This window comes from Condylura cristata, unplaced genomic scaffold (genome assembly GCF_000260355.1).
Source record: "Condylura cristata isolate star-nosed mole 26May11 unplaced genomic scaffold, ConCri1.0 scaffold00038, whole genome shotgun sequence".
Classification (NCBI taxonomy): Eukaryota; Metazoa; Chordata; class Mammalia; order Eulipotyphla; family Talpidae; genus Condylura; species Condylura cristata.
This window is the reverse complement of record NW_004567139.1, coordinates 4,249,293-4,265,306: the sequence shown is the minus strand read 5'-3', so window position 1 is coordinate 4,265,306 and position 16,014 is coordinate 4,249,293. Positions and strand designations below refer to the sequence as shown.

The 16,014-nt window shown below is 46.9% G+C and overlaps 1 protein-coding gene across 3 annotated transcripts in view; it reads right to left on the bottom strand.

The window, feature by feature from the left end:
• The window catches only part of MAP2K6 (mitogen-activated protein kinase kinase 6), a 166,270-nt gene that overhangs the window by 38,859 nt on the left and 111,397 nt on the right, over positions 1-16,014 (bottom strand). For all 3 annotated transcript variants that reach the window (XM_012733144.1, XM_012733143.1, XM_012733142.1), the window contains exon 2: positions 3,369-3,435. The gene's annotated coding sequence lies outside the window, so the exon portion shown is untranslated. The remainder of the gene's footprint in view (positions 1-3,368; positions 3,436-16,014) is intronic.

The window sequence follows — 16,014 nt, the reverse complement described above, 5'->3', positions numbered from 1 at the left end:
CCCCATGCCTCAGCTCTGTGCTCAGCTTGCAAATTTTGTGCTCGCTCCTCTGTACGCCACATACAGGTGAAACCATGCATTTCTCTTTTCCTTCTGACTTCCTTCACTTAGCATAATCCCAGCTCCGTCCACATTGCTATAAACGGCATGAGTTTATCCTTTTGGATTGCTGAGATTATCTCCATCTTAAAATGAAAAGTTGACACTGAAACAGACTAAATAATTTAAGACCATTCAAGCGATGGAAAGATTAGGCCCGAACCACACCACAATGTCTTCTCCCCTGCGGGAGGGAAAGGTACCAGCCCTCACCTCACAAGCTGTGGCTGGTGGCCACAAAGCCTGTGGGTCAGTGTGGCCAGGAGCACAGACTTGGAGCTGGACAGGATTAACAAAAGCACCCACACTGCCTTCACCGGAGGGCCACGACGGGGCCAGCAGGAGCCTGGACACTTACCATGGATTGTCCCTTTGAATCACATGGCAGCCATCCTCTTGCTAATCCCTGTCTTCTGAAGGGGAAATGAGGGCTTCGAGGGTTAAGAAACTTGCCTGAAATGGCCCTCCCCGGTGGCGCAGCGGGTTAAAGCACTGCACTAAGAAGCTAAAGCCACTTCCGCATGAGTTCGATTCCCGCCTGCCCCGGAGGCGACCACATGGCGTGGCAGACCTCTCCTGACCACCTGCTGCTCCCCTCAGCAGTGTACTTCATCCGTCACCCTGTTCTGCTCCCCACTCTGTCTCTGGTGAATTCTCTCACTGCCTCTGCACCTCTGGACTGTACCCCAGTTCTGTATGCACAAGTAAATAAATTTTAAATAAATAAAAAAAAGCTCAAAATGTACTATGGACTTAAATCTAAAATGTAAAACGATAAAGCTTCTAGGAGAAAATCTTTAGGACACAGAACTAGATTCTTAAACTTGTCATAGAAAAAAAAATGATAGATCAGATCTGTCAAAACAAAAGGATGAAAAAACAAATTACCTACAGAAAGAAAATACTTTTCCATTAGATATTCGGCAAACTCCTAGAATATATAAAGAACTCTCGAACCTCAACATTAAAAAAAAAATCTAATTAAAAATAGGTAAAGATATGCACAGACATTTCACCAGAGATCATATGAGGGCGGAAGCAAAGACCCACGAGTGCTCAACGCCTTGAGCCATTACAGAAATTAAAATTAAAAACACTACATCTAACTACACATCTGGCAGAATGGCTAAAATGAAATAAGTAGAGTGGTAATATTGGCAGAGATGCAAAGACGCTGGCTCATTTCTATATTGGTTGTAAAAATGAAAATGGTCCAATCACTCTGGAGAATACTTTGGCTGTTCTTTCAAAACTAGAAATGAACTTGCCGTGTGACCCAGCAATTGATTCGTGGACAGAAATCCCAGAGAAAGGAAGACTTGTTTCAGATAGAAACATACACATAAATGTCGTAGTCATTTCATGCATACGAGCAAAGTCAGGATCCTCCCTGGTGGCGCAGCGGGTTAAAGCACAGCACTAAGAAGCTAAAGCCACTTCCGCATGAGTTCAATCCCCGCCTGCCCCGGAGGAGACCACATGGCGTGGCAGACCTCTCCTGACCCGCCCGCTGCTCCCCTCAGCAGTGTACTTCATCAGTCGGCCTGTTCTGCTCCCCAATCTGTCTCTGGTGACCCTCTCAACGCCCCTGCACCTCGGGCCTGTACCCCAGTTCTGTATGCATCAATAAATAAATCTTAAAAAAAAAAAAAGAGCAAAGTCAAACTGAAAACTACCCATACATAACTCCTTCAAAGCTAAAAACTTAAATAAGCAGTGATAAAGACATACCACAGCTTGTATTCAGCAACAGCAAGGCACGAACTCTATTAGTGCATGCAACAGCTTGAATGAGCCTTAAGGAAATTGTGCCAAATGGAAAAAAAAAATGCTCCAAAAGGAAATGCATGACTTCATTTAAATAATAATCATAAAATAGCAAAATGGAGATGAAGAATAGATTTGCTTTAGGAATTTGGGACAACAGGAATGGGCGTTAAGAGGGAGGTGGGGCTACCTGGGAATAACTCCAAAGAGTCTCGGAGTGTTGACACAGTGGAGTGTCTCAATTATGGTACTGGTTATATAAGGCACACAGCGGGTAACACTGTGTGCACGCACACACACAACACACTTCTTCCTCCTGCAGAACTTCTTGAAAGAAGTAGCCTAGTCTGAGTTTTCTCCCTGAACTACAGTACAGAATCTGAAGTGTGTCCTCGCCTCTGCTCCCTAGTTATATTGGCTATATTGCTGCAGGGGACACAATGGCCTCTGATCTCAGCAAAGAATGACCTGACAAGGTCCTGTTCACCAGCCCTCTCCAACACCAGGTGCATTCATTCCCACCTGAGCTCAGGCTTAAGGACCAAAGCTTTACAAAGGGAGGCACTTTTGCAGGAATGACCCAACTCTTGGGCCCTCCCTGGTGGTGCAACGGGTTAAAGCACAGCACTCCTGGCTCTCCACAGCCACAGCAGCAGCGTTCAGTCCTGGCCAGGGAGTGACCCACATGGCACAGCAGACCTCCCCTGTCTCCCTGCTGCTCCCCTCAGCAGTGGATTTCAGTGCATCTGCCTGTTCTGCTCCCCACTCTGTCTCTGGTGAATCCTTCCCCCGCCCCGGCACCTCTGGTCTGTACCCCAGTTCTTGTATGCATAAATAAGTAAATCTGAAAAAAACAAACAAACAAACAAAAAAAACTGCCCAACTCTTAAAAACTCAGGCTCTGTCTCTCCAGCCCTCTGTTGTCCTTTGGGCCCCCAGAAGGCCCACTGTTCCCAAGCAGATGCTCTGCTAGGGGTCACAGTTTGGTGGGCAGTGGGGGTGCTCTCCCCTCCCGGTAGGAGGGGAGCTCAGGAGGAGGGATGCTGCCTCACTGGGACTCCTGGCCAAAGCACGAACAAGTGACGGTGGGCGTCTCTGGTCCTTTTGCTTCTGTTAACATGGGGCAGGACTTAGACACTGGATTCAGGCAAATACCACCTTCCCATCTCAACCCAAGTGTTACAGCAGGAGCCATCACAGGGACTTGCTTGTTTTCTCAAATCTATGTGGGAAAGAACGCCCACGTTCAGGCGTCTTCCTGGCCTTACAGAGGACCCCATCATCACGTGTGTCTGTGATCCCCAGTCAGCTGACCACAGTGCGAGATGCTGAATCTGCAGGCGCCCACTCGGAACGGGCAGAGCGAGTGTTTGGAGCTCAGAATTTAGGGCGGTGGGAAAATGCCTGCCTGCATTCACGGCAACACCACTGCCAAAGTCAAGGCATTGCATGCTACAATGAACCCCACCCCCTGGATTAGGGGGATGATCTTGCCGACTTACGTGGAACTGGTCTGAGGCTGCTCAAACGCTTCTTTTGGAATTTTAAGGCCAGGGTTTCTCTTCTTGCCTGTGGAGGAGACAGCAGAACAAAGGTAAGGGCCTAATACACTCAGGAGAGCAGGGGCAGGGGTGACCACAGATGGTAAGGGGCTGGCAGGCATGCACAGCCCTTCTCTCCCCATCCAGAGCTCCACTTCCTGCCTGGAATTCTGCAAGAGTAAGTACCAAGCACGAAGCTTCCCAGGTGCAGGCTGTGTCCCAGGTGAAGCTTCTAACCAGGTGAGACTGCAAACGTCCCTCTCAGATTTCCAGCAGCCTGGGAGACAGCCCTTCCTCTCTGCTCAGGGTTCTTTGTTCTCCCTGGTGCATTGGGAGGCTGGGATGGATGGTGCTGGTGGTGGTTTATTTTTTCTTTTTAATGTCAACTGAAATGTAGTCACCCCCTCTCAGTATGCCACAATGTTTAAACTAATCTGTGAACAACCAATATAGTTAACCGTGCAGAGAAGAAGCAAGGTACTTTCCCTCTGTTCTTCCTTGTCCGTTCTCAACCACCTGCCAGCAGATGAACCACCCAGGAGAGGGACAGAGTGATAGTGGCTTGTCTTGCCCTGTTTGAAGGACTGAAGTAACAGACAGGTGGGTACAAGGAGGTTTGTCTTCTTTGGGAGGAGAGGGACCTATAACTGGCAGGGCCACCCCGACACATGGCGAGAGCGTGACTCAGACAGTATGGTGGATACGTGGGGAAGAACAGACTGAGAAAGCCCAGCTAAGCAGCCACCAGAGTAAACAGTCTTGGAAGGGCTCAAGATTTAGCTCATCAAAAGGGCACTCTTATCTCTTCATGCTGGGCAGAGGAAACCAAGGTAGAGCTGGGTAGAAGGCCCCAAGTCCCTTCTTTCAGAACTCTTCTCTGCATTAAAGGAAAACCCCACAATGCTGCCACAGGCACTGGGCAGGACTCTGGAGAGAGCAGCTGAAGCTGCAAAGCAATATAAGAAATCGGGTATTACAAATGGCATGAGTTTATCTTTTTGATTGCTGAGTAGTATTCCATTGTGTATATATGCCGCATCTTCTTGATCTAGTCATCTAGTTTTGGGCATTTGGGTTTCCAGAATTTACCTATTGTAAGGAGTGCTGAATGAATTGGTAAAATAAGTCAGAAGGAAAAAGAAAAATATTGAATGGTTTCACTCACAGGAGGAATTCAAGAGAACCAAAATAAGACATGGGTGGGGTGGGGGAAGGGAGTGTATTGTTATTACAGTACAAAAGCAAACAGAGAGAGATCCTATGGGGGGGTGGAGAGGGACCAGAAGGAGGGAGGAGTGTGGGGGGCTGTGGTGATGACAGGTGGGGGAGGGGGAAGTAAACATTGCTGTAAATCGACAATAATATAAATAGATGGCGCAGCGCTCCGACACCCAGCTCAGATGGGTGAGGTTGAGAGGTGACCAGAGAGGACGGCGTGGGCAAGTAAGGGATATTGAGTTGTTTAAAAACCAGCTTCAACCTGACTTCTCTTCTTCACTCACCAAGAGACTCCCAGAGTCACCTTTCCTCTCTCACCCAACAGCCCAGTCATGGGCCCTGCCTAGCTGCTGGTCATGATTCTTCAGCGAAACCATCTATATGGTCTCGTTAAAAAAAAAAAAAAAAAAGGCCACTGATGATCTCCAGGCACAGATGGCCATGCCCAGAACTGGCGATGTTATTGCAACCCAACAGTATGTAACTGAGACTTCTCCCTCCAAGTCTTAAAAATCAAAAATCGGGTCTCCCTGGTGGCACAAGCGCAGCATTATGAATCTATCTGCAGACACTTCAGATGAGATCAATCCCTGGCCAGGGAGGTGACCCACATGGTGCAGCAGACCTCCTCTGTCTCACCTGCTCACTGCTTCCTTTCAGTGGTGTATTTCTGTCAACTTGCCTATTCTTCTGTTCCCCATTCTGTCTCACCCACCCTCTCCCCACACCTCTAGCCTGTATCCCAGTACTTGTATGTATAAATACATCACTTTAAAAAAAAATCCAAAATCTGGAACAATTCTGCCACATTGTATAAAGCCAGGAAAAAAAGTACCTTTGGGAGGAACCCACGTGAAGTCTTTAGGACCATATTCATCATATCAGCTATTCTCTGTTTTATGTGCATCTGAGTTTTCTACTCATTTTGTAAGATTCAAAAGTCATCATTTCCTTTACCACTCCTAGAGCTCAGAGGGTCACTTAGCACATGTTACTAAGTGAGTCAGTTCTCAGCCAATACAAATACCTGGGCCTCCCTTGTGGCCTAAGGGTTAAGTCCCAGCGCTATCACAACTCCTGAGTTCGATCCCCAGCCAGGAAGTGACCCACAGGGTGCAGCAGACCTCAGACCTCCCCTGTCTCACCCGTTGCTCCTCTCAGCAGTGTACTTCAGTAAATCCAGCTGTTCTGCTCCCCACTATGTCTCTAGTGAATCCTCTTCCCCCCCCAACACACACATCTGTGGCTAACACCCCAGTTCTATGCACCCAAAGAAAAAATACAAAGAGCTATAGTAGGTGCCAGAAGCAACACTAAGTGTTGGATCTGTTTTTCCTGAGACTCCAAAGAGATGCCCAGCCTAATTCCAAGCAGTTCCCACATGTGGCTCTCACACAAATAGCTTCACCTGGTATTTTAAGTGAACTACTCGTCTAAAGAAAGACGACTTCATACAGACTCCAATACAGGTGGCAGGTAACACAGGTAATCCCAGCAGACACAACGCCATAGCTCTCTTAGCTAAAGCAAAATAAACACATGTAAAATATATTTTTCTGAGGAAAAAAGTCCCCCAGGGACCACTCCAGCAAATCAAAAGCAAAATGTTACTCGGCAATTCCTATCTTTCATAATCATTTCTCGTTCAGCTCTTATGAGACAGAAGTAATGATAAACAGCTATTTACTGAGAAATTTTTTTATTACACCAAGCAATCAACCATTAGCTATTCATGAATAACAATTACTAGTAGGCTATAATTTAATAAATAATCAGAATGCTACACAAGGAAACAGAGAAAGAGACAACTGGGCATAGAAATTAGAAGAAGAAATGACTGAAACAACAGTGTTGTTGAAAAGAAAAGAGCCTGACTCTCTTCTGACAACCGCAAGAAAATAGTTCCAAGGGGCAAAACCTAATTATAATCTACAGAAAATATAATTCGGAAAAATCACACACACACACACACACACACACACACAGACACGTGTGCTCCCTCATTCACTTACTTGCCGCCTCTGACAGAGCTTCAGGGCAGACAGACCTGGAGGAGGTCTACAAATGTCCAGCGAAGCCAGGAGAACAAAACATTCTCGCCTGAGCGCCGAAGCCCACACTTCAGCAAAGACACTGACAGGGACAGACTCCACCCCCAACTCTAGTGTGGGGTTGGTGGCAGCAACCCTCAGGGAGTCTATTGTTGCAGGAAAGGGAACTCCAGGCGGGGAGAAAGGAGCCAGACTCATGTGGACACCCAGGCACGCCATTAATCATTAACCCGACTTGGAGGAGTAAATCTATAGAGCGATCCAGGCCAGCACGGCACTCTCCAGCCTTCTATCAATGCCTCTTTCATGTCTTAAAAGAAAGGAAAACAATCTATGGTCACTTTCCAGCTGTGTTTACTTCAAAGCAATCTGTCCCCCCTAGCAAAACGGCCCACACCCGACACCAACATTTAACACTGTGTGAAAAAAAATAATGAACGGGAGCAACACGATTAATAAGGCCAAGTGGCCCCTGTGCTAAGCGCTCTTCCCCTCGATATTCCGAAGCAAAAATGAAAACCCCAGCAGAAAAATAGGCGCTGGGTTATGCCATGGACTAGCGACAGGCCTCTCAGAGGGAGAGAATTCGGATCACTCAACAGATCTCCCCCAGCTTCACCTCTTCTCTTGCAATCTGCAAGGCCCCAGGCAGCCCCGGGAATTGCATCAGCCCCTGTCACAGCCTGTTTTCTCTGGAAACACCTAGACCCACCACACACATATATTTGCAAAATTCACGTAAGCCAAAGCTGGGTCTTTATGACCCCGGCCCCAAGCAAAATGGCACCGGAACGAAAAAACAAAACACCAAACTCTGCCAAGAGTCAGAGGACATTTACCAGGCCACAGAAATGTTCACCAGCTTTGCAGGGGATGCGAGAGGGGACGCGGAGCTCTTGACGCGCCCGCTTGGAGAGGCTGAGCACAAAGGGTTTCTGTCATGTCGCTCATTATATAAAACAGAAGACCCAGTGCCAACACAAACAGCCCCAGAGTCCCGCAGGGTCAACAGGAGGTGTCACATTGTGTTGTGCCGAAGCCTAAATATTTGTCAGCTTGGCCAGCGCTGTGGGGCACCATCGGGACGCTTTCTGCTTATTGACACGGCCATGCAAAAGGATGGCGCTTCTTCCAGTGCCACATTTACTTTAATAGTCTTTTTCCCGGGGCCTCCTGGTACAAGGGGTTAAGTTCCAGAACTGTCAAGCTATTGACAGCCACTGTGGCTTGAGCTCCAGCCCCGACCCACGGCCAGGGAGTGATCCACGGGCGCAGCCAACCTCTCCTGTGTCCCCGCTGCTCCCCTCAGCAGTGGATTTCAGTACATCTGCCTGTTCTGCTCCCCACTCCGTCTCCGGGGAATCCTCTCACCGCTCCCCCAACTCTGGCCTACACTCCAGACATTGTATGCAAACTCCTTTAGAAGTAGCTGCTCTGGAGGGATTCTGTGTGTAGGTGCTGCCAGGTGACTGCATCTGAGCAACGCTCAGATCAGTTTGTGGCTGTGAGCTCACAAGGCTTTCTCTCCAGACCATCCCAAAGACAGCTGTTTCTCTCAGGTGTGTCTGTTGTCAGAACCGGTCATCCGGGCCCGCCTTGGTGGCCCAATGAGTCAAAGCACAGCACTATGCAGCTGTCCACAGCCACTGCAGCACGAGTTCTATCCCGCACCAGGGAGCTGACCCACAGGGCACAACAGACTTCTCCTGTCTCCCTGCTGCTCCCCTCAGTAGTGGATTTCAGTGGCTCGACCTGTTTTGCTCCCCACTCTGTTTCTGGTGAATCCTCCCACTCCCTAGACCTCCGGCCTACACCCCAGCTCTTGTATGCATAAATAAAAGAAATCTTCCAAAAGCCCTCTTTCTGGGTGTCAGTGGGATTCCCAGCCAAGGAAGTGGCAAGCTGCAGGCCTGCTGTTCTCCTTGAGCGTGCACCTGGTCTTACCTTCCGACGGGAGCTGCACGCAGCACCAAGAGGAGCCAGTAAATGTTCTGAAATCAGTGATCCCAAGAAAAACGGCCAGCAGGGCCAGGTAGAGACAAGGGGGAGCGGGGTGGGGGGCAGGTTGACTTTCCCACAGTGAACACGGATTCTGCTCACCCATGGCTGAGATGCCAATGGGGGTGTCACGTGGTTCTGGCATTGCACGAAATTTAGAGAATGAAAGGCAGCGAGCACTCGGGTGAAATGTGCGCTCATTTTGGCTTCAAGGAGGCAGACGAATCTTTTGGGAACTTGTGTTTCTCTGTGAGTTCTCCCTGCTCGAGGGCAGCCCTTTCCAGGACAGAAACTCAGCTCCAAGTTCAGATCATTATCACAACCCCACACGCCCTTTCCAGACCTTCCTGAGTTCCCTTTAGGCTAACTGTCCACCCCAGCTTTCACACCCTGGTGCCTCTCACAGGTCTGGAACGCAAAGACTCAATGAACTTTCCCGAACCTCAGCCCTTTTGATTTAAAATGTGCACTCCTGGATCTCACTGGTGGCACAGGTTAAGTCTCAGCACTATGAAGCTATCACCAGCCACTGCAGCAGGAGTGCCTGAATTCCATCCCTGGCCAGGGAGCTGCCCCACAGAACGCAGCAGACCTCTCCTGTCTCCCCGCTGCTCCCCTCGGCAGTGGACTTCAGTAGATCTGCCTGTCCTGCTCCCCACTCTGTCTCTGGTGGGTCCTCTCACCCCCACCTCTGGCCTGTACCCCAGCTCTTGTATGCATAGATAAAGACAAACTTAAATAATAACAAATAAAATGCTCACTCTGTCTGAAAAAGTTCCATCAGCACCTTTCATTGACACCCCGTCTTTCCTCACAACCTCTCATTTTTGCATGGAGGTATTGACTTTCACATCTATATATTATTTAGGTGTTTATCATCTGCATTCTCAGATTGAGTTCCATTCTGACAGTGACTTTGCCCAGGGCCTGTGCATCACACCTCTTGGTTGCCTGAACATACATTGTTTTTTCTCACCTGTGTTGAATTTTATCATTGAGTCCTTGAAGAAAGACCAAAACGGAGTGGAAACATTACAAGCTTCAACACCACTACAAGTTTCATTTTCAATCCCAACTATGTTTCTTACTAATAGTAGGACTTTGAGAACGTTTCCTGAACTCATTTTCTACACCTGCAAACCAGAGGTGAGGCTTGCTGGCACAATAAGGAAGACTAGTATATACGAGGTGCTGGTTAAACACTAGTGTCTTTTACCCTCTCGTGTCTGTGTTTACATACATATTTTAAATGTGAGCTAAATGGAATGTCCCCTGTTAGGCAACTTATTTTCTGAGATGTCATCTTTTGTTCTTGTCCTCTGTATTATTTATGCTAAAATTATATTTCTCACACATCTCATCAATCAAACAAGAGGAAAATAACCTCACCTAGAAGGTGGTGTTTTAAGTGGTCCTTTGCTAATTCTTAGGATATAAGAAGGCAAATGAGTATCGTTCTACTCTAAGTCTTCTCTCTATAGATTAGAGTGTCTCCATAATAAAACATCTTTTAAAGCCATGGGTAGGAGTTTGATAACCAGAACCTGAGAAGACAACAGTAAAATGAGGATGAGCTTTAAATGACGGGGGAAAGACATTTTGGTATATTCAAAGAACTGTACGTTACCTGCTTTAAGCAAAGAAGACAGTGGCAGAGAAAATGCTGGGGGATGAGTTGGAACCAATACTGAAAGGCTAATATTTTTCAAATTTCATATTTAAGAAGAAAAATCATCTAGATTTTCCAGAAGTGTCACACCATATCATCTCTGCTTAAAAAAAAAAAAAAGAGTGTAATGATTATTCCAGTGACTACAGTGTGTTTGGAAACTGTGATGTGTGCACACACATACACACAGCACATTTTGCTGTCTTAATGTTCCATGTCTCTGCTCCTATTTCCCTGGAATGTTTCACCTGTCTCTAGCCGTCAGCTTCATCACTCAGCTCTAGCATCTTCTGCAAGAAGCCACAAAAAAGAAAAAAAAACATACAACAAGGCCCTTTTCTCTGTGGCCACAGTACTCTGGACATATCTTTAATGTCTCCCTCTCCACTGATGGATGGAGCCCATCTGTCCATCCATCTCTGTCATTATAATGCAAACCCTTCAAAGCCATACCCCACGTCTTACCCATATACAGATAAGCACTAGAAGAAAGAGAGAAGCCTGCAACCTAGCTATAAATTGTGGTGGTGGAAACGGTAGTAGTAATGGTTATGATGGTGGTGGTGTTGGTGGTGATCTGGAAGGTGGTGGTGATGGTGGTGGTAGTAATGTTGCTGGTGGTGTTGCGTGATGATGGCGTGATGATGGCAATGAGGGCGGTGAGGTCATGATGGTGGTGGTGGCAGCTGCAGGGAGGCAGCAGTGACAACAGTCTGTCAAATTAAAAGAACCCTCAGTGGGCCCTCCCTGGTGTTGCAATGGGCTAGGTGAAGCACTGCGAAGCGACCCACAGCCACTGTGGCACAAGTTTGATCCCTCACCAGGGAGTGACCCACAGGGCACAGCAGACCTCTCCTGTCTCCCTGATGCTCCCCTCAGCAGTGTAATGTGTTAATCTGCCTGTTCTGCTCCCCACTCTGTCTCTGGTGAATCCTCTCACAGCCCCACACCTCTGGCTTCACCCCCAATTCTTGATGCGTAAATGTGTAAATCTTTAAAAAAGAAAAGAAAAGAAATGAAAGGACGCTAAGTAAAAGGCATGTGGAGAAGGCAGAGAGCGATGCAGGCGTGTTAACGCTAAGGCTCTGGGCCAAGGCAGATTCGCAAGCAGGTGGAGCTAAAGAGGGGCATGATTTCGCTGTGTAGACGACGACGTGGCCGTGACACACAGAGAAGAAAGCCGAGTGAGCCGGGCAGGGCGACAAGAAGAGCAAGAGAATGGAAGGCAGCGGAGGCAGGAGCATCCTGGGAGGAGACACAGGTGAAGACCGGCCCAGGGCACAGCGCCAGGGAGGCCTCGCGTGGGGGCAACAGTGGCACACAGGGCCGCCCCAAGACCCGGGGAGCGGGGCGCCAATGAAAGCAGGCGGAAGGGGCGCTCTTCAGCTTCACGGCTGGAAGCTTGTTTTAGACCAGGAGGGTGGTGTTTTGTCACGCTAACCATTGGGCGCTGACGACATGCGCTTGAAAGCGCCTCAGAGCAAATCACACCAGTCAGTGCCCTGCAACTGTGGTCTGGTCGGCAGGCAGGAGGCGCGCGGTCAGGCGGGGAAGCCCCGCGGCCGCTCCTTCCTCATTTGCAAGCTGCTTCATTCATGGGTCTTATCAAAAGGAAACACAGGCATCAGGGTGTCAGAACTACACTTTGAGATAAAATAGAGCAGCGCAGTGCGAGAGAAATTTAGGGATGTCTTCAATCTTTTCAAAATACACATGGAGGGCCTCCCTGGTGGTGCCGGGTCAAGCCTCAGCACTGTGAAGCTGTCACATCACTGCAGCATGAGTTCGATCCCCGGCCAGGGAGGGACCCACAGGGCGCAGCAGACCCCTCCTGTCTCCCCGCTGCTCCCCTCAGCAGTGTACTTCGTGGATCTGCCTGTTCTGCTCCCCACTCTGTCGCTGGTGAATCCTCTCACCCCCACACCTCTGGCCTGTACCCCGGTTCTTATATGCATAAATAAATAAACTGACAAATCACAGTTAACTGCCCTTGGGTATTTCAACAATCTCCCCCTCCCCCCGCCGAAAGATTTTCTTAAATAGCTACTGAATTACAGAAAACTGTCTTCAAAATTGTTCAAAAAAAAAGTAGGGGGGAGGATGGAGAATTTGAGGGTTATGTGTTTTTTTTTTCTTGAAGGAAATGGATCGTTCCCCCACACACACACACCCACCCATCTAAGATCATAATTTTAATAACATCGTTTTCACCTCCCCTCAGGACAAGCCAAACTGCCAGGTGGTAAATCTGATTCAACCAGAGGCTTGAAAATTAGGAGATTGCAGCAAAGTAGGAAAATTCTTCACCTCTCGCTTCTGAGTGCCAGTCTGGCCTGCCTGTCTCCAGTCTCACCAGTTGTTAGATTTTTTAGCTAAGTCCATCCCATCCTGACGCCACTGACCCGTGTGGAGGTCACCACAGAGAAAGATCCCCAAATTCACTCTGTAAGGCTGTTTTTCATTACTGTACACAAAACCCTTTTATAAAGGCCGGGGGGCGGGAGGATGCATGTTATCAATTACAAGGCGTGTTGGTTTGTCTGTAAAATGGATTAATCAATCCTAGGGGTTATATGAACATTCCTCTTTGTTCTTCTTTCCTTGTGGGGATGACTAAATCTTAGGAATTTGCATTCCTATTAAGTTCTGAGTCAGTGTTTTGGGGGGTTCTCCTTTCCGTTTTACCTACCCGTTTAATAGCATGTATTGTGGAACACTTTAAATAAAAAAAAAAAAAAAGTAAACAACACAGCCCTCTCTCCGGCCTGTGGCACATTCTGAAATCCTGCCAATATGAAGCAAGGAAGTAAAAAAAACTATGGCCAAAGCAGTATAAAAAATGATAGCAAGCTACGTCCTAACCCCAGCCCCATCTCCTCCCCGATTTCTTCTCCCACTCCCTTTTCCATCCTTCTCTCCTTCTCCTTCTCTTTCTTTCTCGCTTCCCCTCCTGAAAAGACTCAGCAGAACCCTCCGACCCACGATTGCTTCCACTGGACCTAGTCACCTTTCTCTCCAAGGAGAACAGGGTTTCTGAGAGTCAAGCTTGCAAGCTACAGCCTGGCAACAACCAAGCCAGCCTAGGGACCCTTCCTGGTGACACAAAGTGTTAAAGCTCAGCACTCTGAAGCTGTCCACAGCCACAGCAGCAAGAGTTCAATCCCCACTCAAGGAGTGACCCACAGGGTGCAGCAGACCTCTCCTGTCTCCCTGCTGCTCCTTCAGCAGTGTACTTCATCCATCTGCTTGTTCTGCTCCCCACTCCATCTCTGGTGAAGCCTCTCATTCCCCCTACCACTCTGGTCTGTACCCTAGTTCTTACACACATAAATAATAGCAATAATAATAAAACCTAGTGGTCGTGACCTTTGTCCTGTCACATACTTTCCTGCTTTAGTACATCTCCCTCTGGTGACACTTTAAGTTAGAGGTTCAAGTTAAAAGACAAAAACTCTGAGTAAACCAGCATTTCAATGTGAAATTTTCCAAAAAGAGAATTGTAGTTTACAAAAGTCAAAAACTTATTTTCTGAGCAGTTTTTATTCACGTGAGTCTACTCATATTACAGCGTGATTTCAAGAACCTCATGCAATCCTTAGGGAAAATTCCATGGTCCTATAGAAAGACTGAGGCCCTCAGTTTTTATCATCACCACAGTTCACAGATTTGCCTCAGGTGGTACCATAACCCAGGCTGTCACAAGAAGTAGAGCTCTTTACTCTTAGGCAATATGCCTGGAAACTGTTTCATCCAGTCATCTTGAGACATGTAAATCAGCTTATCTGTAAGACCAAATACCAAAAAATAGCATGAATTACTGGTGCACCAATAGAATGTTCCACCGACCTACATGGTCAGAAGTGTGAGTAAAACTTAGACTGTTCCAGCCCCTTTTTATATTATGGAGGTTCCTCAAAATATAAAAAGTAGATCTACCACCTGATCCAGCATTTCCACTCCTACATCTCACCTGAAGGATACAAAATCACTGATTTGAAGGGAAACATGCGCTCTTGTGTTCACTGCAGTACTATTTAAAATAGCCAAGTCATGGAAACAAAGTCAAAACACCTCTGTAGAACAGCAGATTAAGAAGATGTGGTGTATATACATGATGGAATACTATGCAGCTATAAACAGGATGAGCTCTTGCCATTTGCAACAACATGGATGGCATTGGAGAAGATGATACTAAGTGAGTTAAATCAGAAGTAGAAAGGAAAAAACCAGATGACTTCACTCATCTGGATAATGACTTCACTCAAGAGGATAATGGGGGTGGGGGGGGAAGGAACTGACAAAGACAAAGCTAAACCAGAACAAGTCCTAGAAATATGACTGCAGAATTGAGGCTACTAGTTGGGGTAAGTGGAGGGTGGAAACAAAATGAGGAGGGAACCAATGGTATAAGGTAAAGGATCTAATGTGACCTCAATAAAGACAAATCACTCAATAAAAATAAACAAATACGGTCCATATCTCATACACATTGTTACCTATACAATTTCCCCAAGATTTTTTTTTTCATGGCTAGCCAAAAACATGAGGAGATACTATATAATAATCACCTGATATACTAAGCTATTCTTTAACTTTCAGGCTTTTGTTGGATTGTTTTCAATGGAACACCATTGATTCTAAGTTTCCCAAGTCTTGATTATTGGGGAGCCAGGTAAAGGACCAAGGGAAGTGTCCTGTCCTATCTCTACAGAATCAGATGATTTAGAAGTATCAGAAGCCAGACTCTGTAGCAATGATGAGGGCCCAGACACAAATGTTGAAACCACACTACATACCTTAAGCTTCTATCATATTGCAAACCAATGTATGTCAATAAAAATTCTCTTTCAAAAAGTATCCATCAAGGGTATCTATGGTGATGTTAGAAAACAACCCAACACAATCCTCTAAAAAGAGGCCAAGAGAAAGGGGCAAAATAATAGCTCTTGTGAGCTGTGAGACTTTAGAAAGCTCTTAATCTAAGCCTCATCCTTCAAAGGGAGAACCAATATCTACCTTGGCAGGGTCTCAAGGAGCAAACCAATACATTCAATGCCCCCAGGACAAATGCACATTGGGTAAGTGAGTGCTAAAGGCGCCAGGTGTTCTCCTTGGTTATTTTGGGCAAGTGTTTTCTTAATAACAAGTGACTGATCACAGGCATAATAAGCAGGAATTTCTGAGCATCGAATAGTAATCTGCTTAGCGCAGTGACCAGCATGTCAACTTAATTAATTTAATGATGACTACACCTGCAAGGAATAAGTATTATTTCCTCCTATGGCCTTGCTCAGAGCCAGAGCTTGCAGAGACGGGAGCAACCAGCTTCCCCTACACGTAACAGTACCGAGTCTTCGACTGCAGGGAGATCACCAGCAGAAGTCTATTTCTTGTAGATGGATGATGACTGAGGAGTGTCAGGGCTACATATAAGTATACCCTGGGATCCAAAGGAAAAAGTCTTAAATTAAATGCCCTGTACAGGCTTCCGGCTCTTCTGTCCACACTTCTCACAGAACTATTGCAGATTATAAAATGCATATCAGGAACTGTTGTGCCATGACCTAGCTATCAATTTTCCTTAAGTTGTGGATTTTATCCACCTACCATGAGAGCCAAATTTAATCAAAAAGCTTTATTGCGGTGAACTCTATCCAAGATATTTCAACCT